Raw genomic sequence first — 21,203 nt, 5'->3', positions numbered from 1 at the left:
GGCGAGTTGCTGTGGGGGGTGCAGTGCTGTTGACCGGGGTAGGAGTAGCCAGGTGGAAAGCATGGCCAGCCGTAGAAAAATGCTTATTGAAATTCTCAATTATAGTGGATTTATTGGTGGTGACAGTGTTTCCTAGCAGTGGGCAGTTGGGAGGAGGTGCTCTTATTCTCCATGGACTTTACAGGTGTCCCAGAATATTGACCTCATCCCGTCAGTAGATGATGCCTGGCTATTCTTTAAAAGTGCCTTCCTCACCATCTTAAATAAGCGTCTCCAATCCAAAATTAAATCTAGAATCGCAACAAAGCATCCTTCACTCATGCTGACAAACATACCCTCGTAAGACTGACCATCATACCGATCCTCGACTTCGGTGATGTCATCTATTGAATAGCCTCCTACACTCTACTCAACAAACTGGATGCAGTCTATCACAGTGCCATCCGTTTTGTCACCAAAGCCCCATACACTACCCACCATTGCGACCTGTATGCTCTCGTTGCTTTGACCTCGCTTCATACTCGTCGCCAAAACCACTGGCTTCAGGTTATCTCCAAGTCTCTGCTAGGTAAAGCCCCGCCTTATCTCAGCTCCCTGGTCACCATAGCAGCACCCACCCGTTGCACAAGCTCCAGCAGGTATATCTCACTGGTCAACCCCAAAGCCAATTCCTCCTTTGGTCATCTTTCCTTCCAGTTCTCTGCTGCCAATGACTGGAACGAACTGCAAAAATCTCTGAAGCTGGAGACTCACATCTCCCTCACTAGCTTTAAGCACCAGCTGTCAGAGCAGCTTACAGATCACCACACCTGTACATAGCCCATCTATCTACCTACCTCATCCCAATACTGTATTTATTTATCTTGCTCCTTTGCACCCCAGTATCTCTACTTGCACATTCTTCTGCACATCTACCATTCCAGTGTTTAATTGCTATATTGTAATTACTTCGCCACTATGGCCTATTTATTGCCTTAATTTACCTCATTTGCTCTCACTGTATATAGACTTTTTGTTTTCTTTTGTTCTACTGTATTATTGACTATGTTTTGTTTATTCCATGTGTAACTCTGTTGTTGTATGTGCTTTATCTTGGCCAGGTCGCAGTTGCAAATGAGAACTTGCTATGCTTTATCTTGGTTAAATAAAGGTGTTCTCAGGACCTGGTTAAATAAAGGTGTTCTCAACTAGCAGATTAAATAAAGCAAATGAGAACTTGTTCTCAACTAGCCAACCTGGTTAAATAAAGGTGTTCTCAACTAGCCGAGCTGGTTAAATAAAGGTGTTCTCAACTAGCCGACCTGGTTAAATAAAGGTGTTCTCAACTAGCCTACCTGATTAAATAAAGGTGTTCTCAACTAGCCTACCTGATTAAAGGAAGGTTAAATAAAACAATAAAATTGTAAAACAAGGAATAATCACACAAATGTGGATATTTTTCCAGTCCCCACAAGGAAAAAGTATATTTTAGGGGTAGAATTCAGGTTAGGATTTTGAATGGGAATCAATTGTTTGGTCCCCACAAGGTTAGTAAAACAAGTGTGTGTGTGTGTGTGTTGTCAACCACAGAGTTCGTATTGTCAGAACATCACTTCCTCCTCTTCACCCAGCCACATACTGCGGGGGCGTTCAAACTCCACACACACACCAACGTGCATATACTCATGTGTACTACTCGCATATACACACCCATTTTGCTTATGCAAGCAGACATACTTGTTGTTTTCAAGCCGAACCCCCCCCCCCTTGCCCCATCCCCACCAAATAATAAAGACGTCAGACCAAACTCAACAGCACGTGTCACAGTCAACAAATTGCGTACCTTGACCTGCATTTTGTTTGTTAACATAGGCTACATTGTCTCTTGGGTTGATATGTAAACAATGTTGCTTCATCTCCACATGGTATAAGCCATTCATAGTCTTTGTTCATTCTTTACCAGCTGATAGGGAGACTGGTGTTTTGTTGCAGAAGCGTGGGTGGTGTTCATTAGGTACCAGAACTGAAAAGTTTAAAGGTCCCATGCAGCTGTTTTTATCTCCAACAATTAAGTACCTTATTATGATTGTTTTCAATTAAAATGGTCAAAAAGAAACAAAAAATAGCTTCTTTGCAAATAGCAATTTCTCAGGCAATAATTTAGCTAGGACTGTCTTGGAGTGATCTGAATGGGGAGGGGACAATGGACAACTTGCTGAGGTTTAGAACTCTCTTTGTTATTAACTAAAGGGACATTTCTATTTTTTTCTACATATTCATCAACTCTAGCATCACCCCAACATCAACATACAGTAGCATTCAAAATTGTGGACACACCGACTCATTCAAGAGTTTTTCTTTATTTGTACTGTTTTCTACATTGTAGAATAGTAGTGAAGACACAAACTATGAAATAACACACATGGAATCATGTAGTAACCAAAAAAGTGTTAAAGAAATTAAAATATATTTTAGATTTTAGAATCTTCAAAGTAGCCACTCTTTGCCTTGATGACAGCTTTGTACACTCTTGGCATTCACTCAACTAGCTTCACGAGGTAGTCACCTGGAATGCATTTCAATTAACAGGTGTGCCTTGTTAAAAGTTCATTTGAGGAAGTTCTTTCCTCCTTAATGTGTTTGAGCCAAGCAGTTGTGTTGTGACAAGGTAGGGGTAGTAAACAGAAGGTAGCCCTATTTGGTAAAAGACCAAGTCCATATTATGGCAAGAACAGCTCAAATAAGCAAAGAGAAACGACAGTCCATCATTACTTTAAGACATGAAGGTCAGTCAATCCAGAAAATGTCAAGAACTTTCTAAGTATCTTCAAGTGCAGTCGCAACCATCAAGAGCTATGATGAAACTGGCTCTCATGAAGACCGCCACAAGAAAGGAAGACCCAGAGTTAACTCTGCTGCAGAGGATAAGTTCATTAGAGTTACCAGCCTCAGTAACAGACACATCTCAACATCAACTGTTCAGAGGAGACTGCGTGAATCAGGCCTTCATGGTCGAATTGCTGCAAAGAAACCATTACTAAAGGACACCAATAATAAGAAGAGACTTGCTTGGGCCAAGAAACACCAGCAAGAGACGTTAGACCGGTGGAAATCTGTCTTTGGTCTGATTAGTCCAAATTTGAGATTTTTGGTTCCAACCTCCTTCTCTTTGTGAGACGCAGAGTAGGTGAATGGATGATATCTGCATGTGTGGTTCCCGCTGTGAAGCATGGAGGAGAAGGTGAGGGGTGCTTTTCTGGTGACACTGTCAGTGATTTATTTAAAATTCAAGGCACACTTAACCAGCATGGCAACCACAGCATTCTGCAGTGATAAGCCATCCCATCTGGTTTGCGCTTAGTGAGACAAACATTTGTTTTTCAACAGGACAATGACCCAACACACCTCCAGGCTGAGTAAGAGCTATTTGACCAAGAATGAGAGTGATGGAGTGCTACATCAGATGATCTGGCCTCCACAATCATCCGACCTCAACCCAATTGAGATGGTTTGGGATGAGTTGGACCGCAGAGTGAAGGAAATGAAGCCAACAAACCATTCCAGGTGAAGCTGGTTGCTAGAATGCCAAGCTGCCATCAAGGCAAAGGGTGGCTACTTTGAAGAATCTCATATATATTTAGCTTTGTTTTAACACATTTTTTGGTTACTACATGATTCCATATGTGTTATTTCATAGATTTTATGTCTTCACTATTATTCTACAATGTAGAGAATAGTAAAATAAAGAAAAACCCTTGAATGAATAGGTGTGTCCAAACATTTGACTGGTTCTGTATGTGTCATGGAGTTGTTTTGTATTAAAAAAAGACAGGAAGTTAAGTGTTTCCAATGACATCATTAACCAATTAGTAGGCAATGCCTCATCATTTGTTAAAAGCCACTTTGCGGGCTCTACTGTTGTTGCTACGAGACGTTTCCACTTCACAATAACAACACTTGATCAGGGCAGCTCTAGCAGGGCAGAAATTTGACGAACTGACTTGTTGGAAAGATGGCATCCTATGACTGTGTCATGTTGAAAGTCACTGAGCACTTCAGTAAAGCCATTCTACTACCAATGTTTGTCTATGGAGATTGCATGGCTGTGCGCTCAATTTTATATACCTGTCAGCAACGGGCGTGGCCACACTATATAGTTGAAATCAGAAGTTTACATACACCTTAGCCAAATACATTTAAATTAAGTTTTTCACAATTCTGGACATTTTAATCCTAGTATAAATTCCCTGTCTTAGGTCAGTTAGGATCACCACTTTATTTTAAGAATGTGAAATGTCAGAATAATAGTAAAGAGAATTTATTTAAGCTTTTATTTCTTTCATCACATTCCCAGTGGGTCAGAAGTTTACATATGCTCAATTAGTATTTGGTAGCATTTCCTTTAAATTGTTTAACTTGGGTCAAACATTTCAGGTAGCCTTCCACAAGCTTCCCACAATAAGTTTGGCCCATTCCTTCTGACAGAGCTTGTGTAACTGAGTCAGGTTTGAAAGCCTCCTTGCTCGCACACAATTTTTCAGTTATACCCACATATTTTCTAAGATTTAGGTCATGGCTTAGTGATGGCCTCTCCAATACCTTGTCTTTGTTGTCCTTAAGGCATTTTGCCACAACTTTGAAAGTATGCTTGAGGTCATTGTCCATTTGGAAGACCCATTTGCGACCAAGCTTTAACTTCCTGACTGATGTCTTGAGATGTTGCTTCAACATATCCACATAATTTTCCCACCCCATGATGCCATCTATTTTGTGAAGTGCACCAGTCCCTCCTGCAGCAAAGCACCCCCACAACATGATGCTGCCACCCACATGCTTCAAGGTTGGGATGGTGTTCTTCGGCATGCAAGCCTCCACATATTTCCTCCAAACATAATGATGGTCATTAATGTTTCATCAGACCAGAGGACATTTCTCCAAAAAAGTACGATCTTTGTCCCCATGTGCAGTTGCAAACCGTAGTTTGGCTTTTTTAATGGCGGATTTGGAGCAGTGGCTTCTTCCTTGCTGAGCAGCCTTTCAGGTTATGTAGATATAGGACTCATTTTACTGTGCATATAGATACTTTTGTACCTGTTTCCTAAAGCATCTTCACAAGGTCCTTTGCTGCTGTTCTGGGATTGATTTGCACTTTTCTCACCAAAGTACGGTCATCTCTAGGAGACAGAATGTGTCTCCTTTCTAAGAGGTATGATGGCTGTGTGGTCCCATGGTGTTTATACTTGCGTACTATTGTTTGTACAGATGAGTGTGGTACCTTCAGGTACCTTTGGAAATTGCTCTCAAGGATGAACCAGACTTGTGGAGGTCTACAATTTCTTTTTCTGAGGTCTTGGCTGATTTTCTTTTGATTTTCCCATGATGTCAATCAAAGAGGTACTGAGTTTGAAGGGAGGCCTTGAAATACAGGTACACCTCCAATTGACTCAAATGACATCAATTAGCCTATCAAAAGTCATGACATCATTTTCTTGAATTTCCCAAGCTGTTTAAAGCCACAGTTAAAGTAGTGTATGTACACTTCTGACCCAACTGGAATTGTGATACAGTGAATAAGTGAAATAATCTGTCTGTAAACAATTGTTGGAAAAATTACTTGCGTCATGAACCAAGTAGATGTCCTAACCGACTTGCCAAACCTATAGTTTGTTAACAAGACATTTTTGGAGTGGTTGAAAAACGAGTTTTAATGACTCCTACCTAGGTGGTTATACACTTCCAACTTCAACTGTATATATACAAACGTAAGTTGATGTTGGGGTGGTTCTGGAGATGATGAATATGAAGTTGAAAATGTTTTCCCTTTAACTAATTTACCACATGGCGATGTCACCATGGAAGGCCAAATCTCCATCCCACCACAACCGGCTGAAATATCAGGCGGTCTTTTCAAACAGCTCTTATACTAAAGGGGCATTATCATCATTTTCACAATATTATTCCAACCAAATATTGTGGACGTACATATAAAACCGGAAAATCACGTTTTGACTGCACTGGGCCTGTTGTGTGCTGCACTGGGCCTGGTGTGTGCTGCACTGGGCCTGGTGTGTGCTGCACTGGGCCTGGTGTGTGCTGCACTGGGCCTGGTGTATGCTGCACTGGGCCTGGTGTGTGCTGCACTGGGCCTGGTGTGTGCTGCACTGGGCCTGGTGTGTGCTGCACTGGGCCTGGTGTGTGCCCTGGTGTGTGCTGCACTGGGCCTGTTGTGTGCCCTGGTGTGTGCTGCACTGGGCCTTGAAAAGCTTTTTGTTGTTGTTGTGTGCCCTGGTGTGTGCTGCACTGGCTAATGTGTGTGCGTGTGTGTTTCAGAGGTGTCCAACCTGCTGGTGGTAACTAAGGACAGAGTGCTGGTTCCCCAGACAACCCTGCAGGAGAGTCAACTCAGCTTCCACAGGATTCTCAAGGAGGAGATCATGCAGGTGCTGTATCACAAACACACACACTGCGACACACACACCTCTACACACACTGCGACACACACACACTCTTCGCACACTGCTACGCACACACACTCTATACACACACACACCTCTACATACACTGCGACACACTGCTACACACACACACTGCTGGAACCACGTAGGTTTTTTTTAATTTTTCTCAAGAATGCGTAGCAGTGCAGACGTGGTTTGTCGTCCTCTTGTTTACTTTTTGTATTTTTTTGTATATATTCCAATTTATTTTTCAATCTCTTTTTCCCTTTTTAAATTAAATATACCTTCCAGTAACCCGCCTCACTCAATGTGACACGGATCCGCTATTTTTTAGACCTAATACCGTGTGGCGGACTGCAATAGCATCAAATAGTCCCCGCTATATGCAACTGTTCAGGGAAGTCAGGAACCAATTCACACAGTCAAGAAAGCAAAGGCTAGCTTTTTCAAACAGAAATTTGCATCCTGTAGCTCTAACTCCCAAAAGTTTTGGGACACTGTAAAGTCAATGGAGAACAAGAGCACCTCCTCCCAGCTGCCCACTGTACTGAGGGTAGGCAACACGGTCACCAGCGTTAAAACCATGATAATTGAACATTTCAATAAGCATTTCTCTACGGCTGGCCATGCTTTCCTCCTGGCTACTCCAACCCCGGCCAACAGCTCCGCACCCCCCGCAGCTACTTGCTCGAGCTTCTCCTTCACCCAAATACAGATCGTAGATGTTCTGAAAGAGCTGCAAAACCTGGACCCGTACAAATCAGCTGGGCTAGACAATCTGGACCCTCTCTTTCTAAAATTATCCGCCGTCATTGTTGCAACCCCTATTACCAGTCTGTTCAACCTCTTTCGTATCCTCCGAGATCCCTAAAGATTGGAAAGTTGCCGCGGTCATCCCCCTCTTCAAAGGGAGTTACACTCTAGACCCAAACTGTTAGACAGTTTGGCCCTGCCTTTCTAAAGTCTTTGAAAGCCAAGTAAATAAACAGATCCCTGACCATTTCAAATCTCACCGTACCTTCTCCGCTGTGCAATCCGATTTCAGAGCTGGTCATGGGTGCACCTCAGACACACTCAAGGTACTAAACAATATCATAACCGCCATTGATAAAAGACAGTACTGTGCAGCCGCTTCATCAACCTGGCCAAGGCTTTCGACTGTCACTCATATTCTTATCGGCAGACTCAATAGCCTTGGTTTCTCAAATGACTGCCTCGCCTAGTTCACCAACTACTTCACAGACAAAGTTCAGTGTGTCAAATCGGAGGGCCTATTGTCCGGACCTCTGGCAGTCTCTATGGGGATTCCACAGGGTACAATTCTCTGGCCGACTCTTTTCTCTGTATACATCAATGATGTTGCTCTTGCTGCTGGTGATTCTCTGATCCACCTCTACGCAGACGAAACCATTCTGTATACATCTGACCATTCTTTGGACACTGTGTTAACAAACCTCCAAACGAGCTTCAATGCCACACAACACTCCTTCCGTGGCCTCCAACTGCTCTTAAACGCTAGCAAAACTAAATGCATGCTTTTCAAACTTTCACTGCCCGCACCTGCCCGCCCGACTAGCATCACTACTCTGGACGGTTCTGACCTTGAATACGTGGACAACTACAAATACCTAGGTGTCTGGCTCGACTGTAAACTCTCCTTCCAGACTCATATTAAACATCTCCAATCCAAAATGAAATCTAGAATCGTCTTTCTATTTAGCAAAAAAAGCCTCCTTCACTCACGCCGACAAACTTACCCTAGTAAAACTGACTATCCTACCGATCCTCGACTTCGGCGATGTCATCTACAAAATAGCCTCCAATACTCTACTCAGCAAATTGGATGTAGTTTATTACAGTGCCACCCATTTTGTTACCAAGCGCCTTGTACCACCCACCAATGCGACCTGTATGCTCTAGTCGGCTGGCCCTCGCTACATACTCGTCGCCAGACCCACTGGCTCCAGGTCATCTATAAGTCTATGCTAGGTAAAGCGCTGCCTTATCTCAGCTCACTGGTCACCATAGCAGCACTCACCCGTAGCACGCACTCCAGCAGGTACATCTCACAGGTCATCCCCAAATCCAACACCTCTTTGGCCATCTTTCCTTCCAATTCTCTGCTGCCAGTGACTGGAATGAATTGCAAAAATCGCTGAAGCTGGAGGTTTATATTTCCCTCACTAACTTTAAACATCAGCTATCTGAGCAGGTAACCGATCGCTGCAGCTGTACATAGTCCATCTGTAAATAGCCCACCCAATCTACCTACCTCATCCCCATATTGTTTCTATTTACTTTGCTGCTCTTCTGCACACCAGTATCACTACTTATACACCATCATCTGCTCATCTATCACTCCAGTGTTAATCTGCTAAATTGTAATTGCCTTTCCACCTCATGCCAATTGCACACACTGTATATAGACTTTCTTTTTTTCCCCTATTGTGACTGTACGCTTGTTTACTCCATGTGTAACTCTGTGTTGTTGTTTGTGTCACACTGCTTTGCTTTATCTTGGCCAGGTCGCAGTTGTAAATGAGAACTTGTTCTCAACTAGCTTACCTGGTTAAATAAAGGTGAAATAAAAAATAATAAAACACATGCACTCTACACACACTGCTAGACACACTCTACACACACTGCTAGACACACTCTACACACACTGCTAGACACACTCTACACACACTGCTGGACACACTCTACACACACTGCTGGACACACTACACACACTGCTAGACACACTCTACACACACTGCTAGACACACTCTACACACACTGCTGGACACACTCTACACACACTGCTGGACACACTCTACACACACTGCTAGACACACTCTACACACACTGCTAGACACACTCTACACACACTGCTAGAACACTCTACACACACTGCTAGACACACTCTACACACACTGCTAGACACACTCTACACACACTGCTAGACACACTCTACACACACTGCTAGACACACTCTACACACACTGCTGGACACACTCTACACACACTGCTGGACACACTCTACACACACTGCTAGACACACTCTACACACACTGCTAGACACACTCTACACACACTGCTGGACACACTCTACACACACTGCTGGACACACTCTACACACACTGCTGGACACACTCTACACACACTGCTAGACACACTCTACACACACTGCTAGACACACTCTACACACACTGCTAGACACACTCTACACACACTGCTAGAACACTCTACACACACTGCTAGACACACTCTACACACACTGCTAGACACACTCTACACACACTGCTAGACACACTCTACACACACTGCTAGACACACTCTACACACACTGCTAGACACACTCTACACACACTGCTAGACACACTCTACACACACTGCTGGACACTCTCTACACATACTGCTGGACACACTCTACACACACTGCTGGACACACTCTACACACACTGCTGGACACACTCTACACACACTGCTAGACACACTCTACACACACTGCTGGACACACTCTACACACACTGCTGGACACACTCTACACACACTGCTGGACACACTCTACACACACTGCTAGACACACTCTACACACACTGCTAGACACACTCTACACACACTGCTGGACACACTACACACACTGCTGGACACACTCTACACACACTGCTAGACACACTCTACACACACTGCTAGACACACTCTACACACACTGCTAGACACACTCTACACACACTCTACACACACTGCTGGACACACTCTACACACACTGCTAGAACACTCTACACACACTGCTAGACACACACTGCTGGACACACTACACACACTGCTAGACACACTCTACACACACTGCTAGACACACACTACACAATCTGCTACATTACACTTTGCTACACACACAAACCGTACCTCAGTCACATCCATCCATCCATCGGCTGAAAGAGACTTTGTCAAATCTTTACTCTTCTAGGCATTTCAGCCCTTCAGTGTTTTCTTACTGGTGTTTGTCACCAGTGTGTATTTACGATGTGTGTATGAATGTGTATTGACTAACTCTCTGTCCTCTTCCTCCTGTATCTATCAGGGAGAGCACCTGGGGCTGGGTACCCGGACCAACATCTATGCTGGAGTACTGAAGGTGAAGAGCGAGGAGGATGCAGGATACTATCCCTCTCAGGAGCTCAAAGTAGTGCTGAAGGTGTTGGGGTCTGGACACAGAGACATCTCCCTGGTAAGACACACCTACACCATCTACATCATGGGATTACTTTAGGGACTCCCTCAAGAAGAGTGAAGAAGGCACAGTGATGCCGAAAAGTTGGTGTTTTTTACCCAATACGTGTGTGTGTGTGTTGTTAGGTTCTTCTTTTTCAGAGTAAATATATATATTTCAGAGTAAATATCCCACGGACACTAGAGAAGCTTTAACCAAGTTTAATTCTTCCCAAAGGTTCTTTACAGCTGGAATCAGACAGCAAAACATTTATCACATCAGTTATATACATCCTACTTAAAACACTCCTCCTTCTCTCCAATTCTTGTTTTATGGCTCCACAGGAAGCTAATAAAGAGGGTAACAGGATAACAGGATAACAAACCTTTATTACTCCCTTAAGAGAATCTGTCCTCACCTCCTGACCTCAATCCCTCCATCTAATCTAGATGTCCATCTGTCTCCCTTGTTTCACACGTTGCTCTCCTCTCATCCCCCCAACACATTCCGAAGCCATCTGTCTTTCTTCAGAGACATAAAACTAATTATCTTTCATTTCCTATCTCAATGATCAAAGTTCATCCGTATGTGTGTATGTAATGTATGTATGTATGTATGTATGTATGTATGTATGTATGTGTACATTTAAAGTCGTACGTTTACATACACCTTAGCCAAATACATTTAAACTCAGTTTTTCACAATTCCTGACATTTAAACCTAGTAAACATTCCCTGTTTTAGGTCAGTTAGGATCACCACTTTGTCAGAATAATAGCAGAGAGAATTATTTAATTCAGCTTTTATTTCTCTCATCACAATCCCAGTGGGTTAGAAGTTTACATATGCTCAATTAGTATTTGGTAGCATTGTCTTTAAATTGTTTAACTTGGGTCAAATGTTTTGGGAAGCCTTCCACAAGCTTCCCACAATAAGTTAGGTGAATTTTGTCCCATTCCTCATGACAGAGCTGGTGTAACTGAGTCATGTCTGTAGGTCTCCTTGCTCACACACACTTTTTCAGCTCTGCCCACCAATAATATTCAATAAAATTCCAACCGGACAATTCCGTTGTCATTAGAAAGGAAAGGGAACGGAGCTCACGCTCACAGCCACGCGTGATAAACAACTTAGGCTTTAAGCTGAGCCACTTACCGTGAGTGGTCTTATTCTCTCCCCTTTCACAATAGAAGCCTGAAACAACTTTATAAAGACTGTTGACATCTAGTGGAAGCCTTAGGAAGTGCAATCTGACCCAATTTACACTGGATATTGGATAGGCAATCACTTAAACTACAAACCTCAGATTTCCCACTTCCTGGTTGGATTTTTATTAGGTTTTCGCCTGCCATATGAGTTCTGTTATACTCACAGACATGATTCAAACAGTTTTAGAAACTTCTGCGTGTTTTCTATCCAAATCTACTAATAGTATGCATATCCTAGCTTCTGGGCCTGAGTTGCAGGCAGTTTACTCTGGGCACGCTTTTCATCCGGACGGGAAAATACTGCCCCCTAGCCCAAAGAGGTTTTAACAAGAAATTTGTGTAGTGGTTGAAAAACGAGTTTCAATGACTCCAACCTAAGTGTATGTAAACTCCCGACTCAATTGTGTATGTGTGTGCGGCTCTCTTTATTGAAATAGCTTCCAGTGTATTCTCTGTTAGTCAGCACCTCAGCACTAAATAATGTTCTCTGGGGGTGCACCAGCTCATGCTTTTTATTAGACTGTGTCACGTTCCATATTAGCTAACTCTGACTCTCTGTCTCCCCTCTGTCGTTCCTTCTCCTGTCCCACATCTCTGTCTCTCCCTCTGCCTCCCTCTCTCTGTCCTTCCCCCCTCTCTCTCCCTCTCTCTCTCCTGTCCTCCATCTATCTCCCCGCTGTCTCTCCCTCCGTCTCCCCTGTCCTCCATCTGTCTCTCACTCTCTCTCCTGTCCTCCATCTATCTCCCCCGCTGTCTCCCCTGTCCTCCATCTGTATCTGTCTCTCCCGCTGTCTCTCCCTCCTGTCCCCCATCTCTCCTGTCCTCCATCTATCTCCCTCTCTCTTGCCCCCCCACCCCTGTCTCTCCGTCTCTCCCTCTCTCCTGTCCTCCATCTTGGTCTCTCTCCTGTCCTCCATCTGTCTCTCTCACTCCCTCTGCCTATCTCTCTCACTCCCTCTGCCTATCTCTGTCTCTCTGTCTCTGTCTCTCTCTCTTCCTATCCCTCTCTCTCCCCCTCTCTTCCTATCCCTCTCTCCTGTTCTCTCTTTCTCTCTTCTGTTCTCTCTCTCTCTCCTGTTCTCTCTCTCTCTCTCCTGTTCTCTCTCTCTCCTGTTCTCTCTCTCTCCCTCCTGTTATCCCTCTCTCTCCCCAGGCCTTTTTTGAGACAGCTAGTATGATGCGGCAGGTCTCCCATAAGCACATCGCCCTGCTCTATGGAGTCTGTGTACGCCACCTTGAGAGTGAGTGTACACACAAACACACACACACACACACACACACACACACACACACACACACACACAGTAACCTACATGACCCTATAAACCTCTCTTCCTGTGCAGTGTTCATACAGAACCTATACTACAGTATTGCAATAGTAGATCAGCAGATATTATTTATAATTAATGAACTCCACATGAGCTGTTGACTCAGTACTGAATAGTAAGTTGACATAGATTAAATCTCAAACCGATCACTTTGAGCAGTCAATCACTCGATAAAGGACTTAGTGTTCAGTTTGAGATTCATCTATACTGTGCTGTACCCTCTGAACACGATTTACCTGTCTAAACCAGTTAGTGGGAGATGTTTGGTATGAGTACAGTAATGTAGCTATTCTGTTTTCCCCAACAAAAGATAAACCAGTCTTACTGTTGTGGTAGCCAGGCAGAATATTGTATGTGTGTGTGTGTATTGTTTGAGGCATCCATTCTCAGTGAAATGAATTCAGTTCCAGTCAATAGCATGTGACATAATGTATCAATCAATCAAATGTATTTCTAAAGCCCTTTTTGCATCAGCAGATGTCAGAAAGTGCTGTACAGAATCCCAGCCTAAAATCCTAAACAGCAAGCAGGTGTAGAAGCACGATGGCCAGGAAAATGTCACTAGAAAGGCAGGAACCTAGGAATGTACAGGCTGACTGGGATGTCACTTTGTGTTATCTTGCCTAACTCTCTCCCTTTCCCTCCCTGATTTCCTATTTCCTTCATCTACCCCGTTGTGTGTGTGTGTGCGTGTGTGTGTGTGTGTGTGTGTGTGTGTCCAAATTAAATGTTATGCTTCATAAACAACAGGTGTAGATCAACAGTGAAATGCTTACTTATGGGCCCTTTCCAACAATGCAGAGTTAAAGATAAAAAATAAATACACAGTAAAATAACGAGTAATATAGGTAGGGGTAAAGTGACTTGGCGACAGGATAGAATATAGACAGTAGTAGCAACTTATGTGATGGGTGCGAAAGTGTGTGGTGTCAGTAGGCATGTGTGCATGCACATGATGTGTGTGTTGGGGTGTCAGTGTATGGGTGTGTGGGTAGAGTCCAGTGTGTGTGTGTACATAGTCAGTGCAAGATAGAGAGTGCAAAAATGGGGGTCAATGCAGGTAGTCCTGGTAGCCATTTGATAAGCTATTTAGCAGTCTTGTTTAGTAGTCTTATGGCTTGGTGATAGAAGCGGTTTAGGGTCTTGTTGGTTCCAGACTGGTGAATGAGTACCGCTTGCCATGCGGTAGCAGAGAGAACAGTATGGCTTGAGTCTGACCATTTCTTGGGCCTTCCTCTGACACCGACTGGTATAGAGGTCCTTGATGGCAGGGAGCTTGGCCCCAGTGATGTACTTAGCTGTAATCACCACCTTGGTAGAACCTTGCGTTCGGTTGCCTTGCCGTTGCCGTACCAAGCGGTGATGCAAGCAGTCAAGATGCTCTCTGGTGCAGTGGTAGAACTTTAGGCCGGCCTCCCGAGTGGCGCAGGGGTCTAAGGCTGTGCCACTAAAGATTCTGGGTTCGAGTCCAGGCTCTATCGCAGCTGGCCGCGAATGGGAGACCCATGGGGCGGCGCACAATTGGCCCAGCTTCGTCCTGGTTAGGGGAGGGTTTGTCCGGCAGGGGTGCTCTTGTCCCATCGTGCACTAGCGACTCCTGTGGCGGGCCGGGCTCAGTACACGCTGACACGGTCGCCAGGTGTACGGTGTTTCCTCCGACACATTGCGGCTGACTTCCAGGTTAAGTGGGCATTGTGTGAAAAAGCAGTGCGGCCTGTTTGGGTTGTGTTTTGGAGGACACACGGCTCTCGACCTTCGCCTCTCCCGAGTCTGTACAGGAGTTGCAGCGATGAGACAAGACTGTAACTGCCAATTGGAAACCACGAAATTGGGGATAAAGAGGGGTAAAATTAAAATGAAGACCTTAAGGCTGCCTAATCATTGTCGGTGACCAGTCCTACCATAGCTGGGTCATCAGCAAACTTCATAAAGGTGTTGGAGGCATGCGCGGCCTTGAAGTTGTGCGTGAACAGGGAGTACGGGAAGGGACTAAGCACACACCCCTGAGGGGCACCTTTGTTGATGGTCAACGTGGCGGATGTGTTGTTTCCTACCCTCACTGCCTGGGGGAGGCCCATCAGGAAGTCCAGGATCCAGTTGCAGAGGGAGGTGTTCAGTCCCAGGGTCCTGAGAGCACTATGGTGTTGAATGCTGAGATGTAGTCAATGAACAGCATTTTTACATACTGTAGGTAGAGTGCATTTGGAAAGTATTCAAACCCCTTCACTTTTTCCACAATTTGCATCCAGGTTTTCTGTCTGGCCCTGCGACCTTGAGAATGTTTAAAGGTCTAACTCACATCGGGTATGGAGAGCAAGATCACACGTACTTCTCCCTTTCTGATATTCTGCATATTACCAGACGTAAAAGACAAGCCTGACCTTTCCCCTCTCTGGGCCCCAAGTGACTTTTCCCTTGAGAAGAAAGGAAAATTCAACTGTATAGTCCAAAAAAATACATTCTAATGACAAGTATCTCACATAAGCATATTATGAAAGTAAATAAAACATCTTATTTATCAATGTTACCTAACTAATTCTGTATCTGCTAAGACAAAGCATTGTCCAAACATTTCAAACGACTTTTGTAATACAACTTTAGGTATTTTTTACGTAAATAATCAATATAATTTAAGACGGGATGATCTGTGGAATGATCGGAGGAAAACAAAGTGGAGCGTGCTTTCAGGTCACACGCCTCTAACAAAGAGTACACTTCCCTCGAGCCTCATTACTTCTTCATTTCTCAAAGGAAAAACCTCAACCAATTTCTAAAGACTGACATCCAGTGGAAGCGATAGGAACTGCAGGAAAGTTGTTTAGAAATGTGGAATCCCAATGAAATCTCATTGAATAGTGACCTAAAAAAAAGAAAAGAAATCTGAAAGGTTGGTCCTCGGGGTTTCGTCTGCCAAATAAGTTCTGTTATACTCACAGACATGATTCAAACAGTTTTTTTTAGAAACTTCAGAGTGTTTTCTATCCACACCGTCTAATAATAATATGCATATCCTAGCTTCTGGGTCTTAGTAGCAGGCTTTACTTTGGACACGCTTTTCAACCGGACGTGAAAATACTGCCCCCTGTCCCAAAGAAGATAATTGGGGAGGACAGGCTCATGGTAATGGCGTGAGCGGAATAGGTGGAATGGTATCATTCGCTCGATTCCAGCCAGTGTTATGAGCCATCCTTCCCTCAGCAGTTTCCACTGCTGTCCATGTCTAGGGTTGCACATTTCAGAGGTGGAAACTTTTCCATGGGAATTAACAGAAATATATGCAAATTAATATTAATACCATTTAAATGTAGATGTTTTTTGCCTTGGATATATTTACCATCATATGGAGACAGAAACATAAACCTTTTACCTTATCAGAAGTAGACGTGATTAAATCCTTCTAATAGAAATAAACGATTTAGTGAACTTTAATTATAGTGAGTTGACTCTTCACATGGGATGATTACACTGGAACAACAAAAGAAAGGGAATATTGAATGATCCATCACATCTCCCAAAAACGTACATCTGTAAAATGATAGTCTAGAAACTAAAGCTTTGGTGGTCTTCCTCTCAGGACCTCTTCAATGTCCACCTCTTGAACATCAGACTCTCAGGCTTCCATGTCTTCTCCTGGACCTCTTCAATGTCCACCTCTTGAACATCAGACTCTCAGGCTTCCATGTCTTCTCCTGGACCTCTTCAATGTCCACCTCTTGAACATCAGACTCTCAGGCTTCCATGTCTTCTCCTGGACCTCTTCAATGTCCACCTCTTGAACATCAGACTCTCAGGCTTCCATGTCTTCTCCTGGACCTCTTCAATGTCCACCTCTTGAACATCAGACTCTCAGGCTTCCATGTCTTCTCCTGGACCTCCTCAATGTCCACCTCTTGAACATCAGACTCTCAGGCTTCCATGTCTTCTCCTGGACCTCTTCAATGTCCACCTCTTGAACATCAGACTAAGGCCTCATTTTCACTGTCACTTTCCAACCTTGTTGAGGCTGTGTTACGCATGCCTCTATGAAGAGGGAACGCGACATCCTGCTACAACTAAACTCTCCGTGAAGTGAAAAAGGTATGGACTGTAGGTGCGAGTAAGGATGACGACAGACAGAATGTGGTACCGTTTACAAGGACTTTATTCCTTTACACGGTAATATGGGGAAAAGGGGCTGGACGGAACCAAAGCAAAGAAAGTAAATCTCAAAGCCCCCCCTCTCCTATCTTACCTGCCTACCCACTACTTACCTAATTTAGCACCACCTGGTGCCCTAACCAAAATACAGGGGTGGTCCGCCCAGGTCTTACCTAGTGTGCCTAGACAGCGAATATGCTACGGGTATATGTATGCCCGCGGGCCTCTTGCCTAAGCACTCCCTAGGTGCCTTCCCCTTCCCCCCTGGGAACAAATGAAACAGAATATTAAACAATTTCACAAACAAACTAAGAAACAAAGGACATCAAATAAGCTGAGCAACAAACTCACAAAACATACCAACTCTCAGCCTAGCAAAATCTCTGCAATGACCTCCCAGCAATGACCTCCCAGCAAAATCTCTCTAGCAAATTTACCTCTAACAAAATTCTCTCCTCCTGCACAGAACACTGGCTTTTATATAGCTTCTGGTATAGGTAATTGGAGACAGCTGCGTCTTGACGAGGGGGCGGGGTCAACTCTCCAATTAGCCCTGGAGTCGACCAATCAGCTGCTTGATGGGTTTCAGGAAGCCATTTCCTGAAATAAACACATGCAAACATACAAACTACAACACATAAACTGGGGAACGTAACAGGCTGGCACGTTGTCAGGCTCAAAAAGCCTCAAATTTGCCCGGATGGCCACCAATTTTTCAACCTTTGTATTGGTCAGCCTGTTGCGTGCTTTGGTGTGTGTTCCCAAACAAGGATCAGTTGCGCTCTGAGGCGGCTGATGTTGGTGGGATTTGGAGAATGATGGAGGCAACAGGGGAAAGAGCCTCAGATCCACAAAGTCCCTTCCACCTGGTGGCTGATAAGATATGTTGGCACGACTGCCGTATTTCATCTCCATCCCAAGGCCCTTGCTTGGAAGTGTACTTCGCCAGACTGCCAAGAACCTTGCCCTCATCCAGGCCAAGGTGGCGAGACACGGTAGTTTTGACACCAAAAGCCTTTTTGATCTCTGCACCAGACAGGATGCTCTTGCCAGCATACCTGGGGTCCAACATGTACACTGCGGTGTGTATGGGCTTCAGGCAGAAGTCTTCAAGTTTTTTGATGTATTTCAGAACTGCAGTTTCCTCTGCTTGGAGCAACAGTGAAGTGGGCAGGGCAGTACGGTTTCTTCTCTTACATCTGCAAGCAGAGTCTGAACATCAGACAGGATGGCATTGTCTCCCTCAAGCCATGCAATGACTACTGTTATAGGTTTCAGGAGTTTCAGGCTGCTTACCACTTTCTCCCAAAATACATACATACATACTCTTGATGGGGCTGTCCATATCGGCAGACTGTGATATGGTCATTTCTTGGAGAGACTCCTTCCCCTCCAGGAGACTGTTAACCTGTTGCGTCGCGCAATCCCGGATCCGGGATTCTATTTATAGCCTCAAGCTCATTAGCATAACGCAACGTTAACTATTCATGAAAATCGCAAATGAAATGAAATAAATATATTTGCTCTCAAGCTTAGACTTTTGTTAACAACACTGTCATCTCAGATTTTCAAAATATGCTTTTCAACCATAGCTAAACAAGCATTTGTGTAAGAGTATTGATTGCTAACATAGCTATAAGCCTAGAATTCAGCCAGCAACATTTTCACAAAAACAAGAAAATCATTCAAATAAAATCATTTACCTTTGAAGAACTTCAGATGTTTTCAATGAGGAGACTCTCAGTTAGATAGCAAATGTTCAGTTTTTCAAAAAAATATTATTTGTGTAGGACAAATCGCTCTGTTTTGTTCACGTTTGGCTATGAAAAAAACCTGTATACAGTTATAGCCTCAAGCTCATTAGCATGATGTAACGTTAACGATTTCTGAAAACCGCAAATAAAATGAAAATGCGCCTGCTCTCAAGCTTAGCCTTTTCTTAACAACACTGTCATCTCAAATATGCTTTTGAACCATAGCAATTCACTAATTTGTGTAAGAGTATGCTAAGCTAGCTTAGCATTTTGAGTAGCATTTAGCACGCAACATTTTCACAAAAACCAGATAACCAAATAAATAAAATCATTTACCTTTGAAGAGCTTCGGATGTTTTCAATGAGGAGACTCTCAGTTACATAGCAAATGTTCAGTTTTTCCTGAAAGAATCTTTGTGTAGGAGAAATCGCTCCGTTTTGTACATCACATTTGGCTTCAGAAACGAACCGAAAATTCAGTCAAACTTGTACGTCAAACTTTTTCCGAATTAACTCCATAATATCGACCGAAACATGGCAAACGTTGTTTGGAATCAATCCTCAAGGTGTTTTTTCACATATCTCTTCATTGATATATCGTTCGTGGAAGCCTGCTTTCTTCTCTGAATTCCATGGAAAAATACTTGCAGCTGAGGTTTGCGCACCAATTTCGGCGCAGGACACCGGGCGGACACCTGGTAAATGTGGTCTCTTATGGTCAATCTTCCAATGATATGCCTACAAAAACGTCACAATGCTGCAGACACCTTGGGGAAACGACAGAAAGGGCAGGCTCATTCCTCTCGCATTCACAGCCATATAAGGAGACAATGGAAAACGTATCCTCAAAAATCCTGCTGATTTCCTGGATGCCGTTTCATCTTGGTTTTGCCTGTAGCTCTCGTTCTAGGGCACGCACAGAGAATATCTTTGCAGTTCTGGAAACATCAAGAGTGTTTTCTTTCCAAAGCTATCAATTATATGCATAGTCGAGCATCTTTTTGTGACAAAATATTGCGCTTAAAACGGGCACGTCTTTTTATCCAAAAATGATATAGCGCCCCTAGAGTTTCAAGAGGTTAAACATGATGACAACACCACCCCAACAGGTGTTGCTAGGCAGCTTCAAAGTGGCGCTCTTATTCTTCTCACTTTGCTTGGTAAGGTAGATTGCTGCTATAACTTGATGACCCTTCACATACCTAACCACTTCCTTGAATCTTGTAGAGTGTATCCATTGTTTTCAGTGCCATAATGTCCTAGAGAAGCAGATTCAATGGGTGTGATGTGAGGGTAGGACTCCTCCACTTAAACCAAGCAGCCTTCATGTTCGCAGCATTGTCTGTCACCAGTGCAAATACCTTCTGTGGTCCAATGTCATTGATGACTGCCTTCAGCTCATCTGCAATGTAGAGACCGGTGTGTCTGTTGTCCCTTGTGTCTGTGTATTGTTAAGCACATTTCTACTCCTGAATACTGGTTGAAGGGTGGAGATGATGTAGTTATTTATTCCTTGCCCAAGAACATTCAACCACCCATCAGAAATGATTGCAATACAGTCTGCTTTCTCTATGATTTGCTTGACCTTCACTTGAACTCTGTTGAACTCTGCATCCAGGAAATGAGTAGATAAAGCATGTCTGGTTGAGGAGTGTATGCTGGGTGAAGAACATTCAGAAATCTCTTCCAATACACATTGCCCGTGAGCATCAGAGGTGAACCAGTTGCATACACAGCTCGAGCAAGACATTCATCAGCATTTCTCTGACTACGTTCCTCCATTGAGTCAAAAAAAACATCTGATTCCAGGAGGACATGAGCTGTTGTTATGGATAAGGTGTCTGATTCCAGGAGGACATGAGCTGTTGTTATGGATAAGGTGTCTGATTCCAGGAGGACCATGAGCTGTTGTTATGGATAAGGTGTCTGATTCCAGGAGGACCATGAGCTGTTGTTATCGATAAGGTGTCTGATTCCAGGAGGACATGAGCTGTCGTTATCGATAAGGTGTCTGATTCCAGGAGGACCATGAGCTGTTGTTATCGATAAGGTGTCTGATTCCAGGAGGACATGAGCTGTTGTTATGGATAAGGTGTCTGATTCCAGGAGGACATGAGCTGTTGTTATCGATAAGGTGTCTGATTCCAG

General features: G+C 43.9%; 1 pseudogene; it reads left to right on the top strand.

Annotated features, from left to right (window-relative positions):
- The window catches only part of LOC135533839 (tyrosine-protein kinase JAK1-like), a 48,381-nt pseudogene that overhangs the window by 11,045 nt on the left and 16,133 nt on the right, over positions 1-21,203 (top strand).

This window comes from Oncorhynchus masou, unplaced genomic scaffold, assembly GCF_036934945.1.
Source record: "Oncorhynchus masou masou isolate Uvic2021 unplaced genomic scaffold, UVic_Omas_1.1 unplaced_scaffold_2706, whole genome shotgun sequence".
Classification (NCBI taxonomy): Eukaryota; Metazoa; Chordata; class Actinopteri; order Salmoniformes; family Salmonidae; genus Oncorhynchus; species Oncorhynchus masou.
This window is presented reverse-complemented; position numbering and strand designations above follow the sequence as displayed.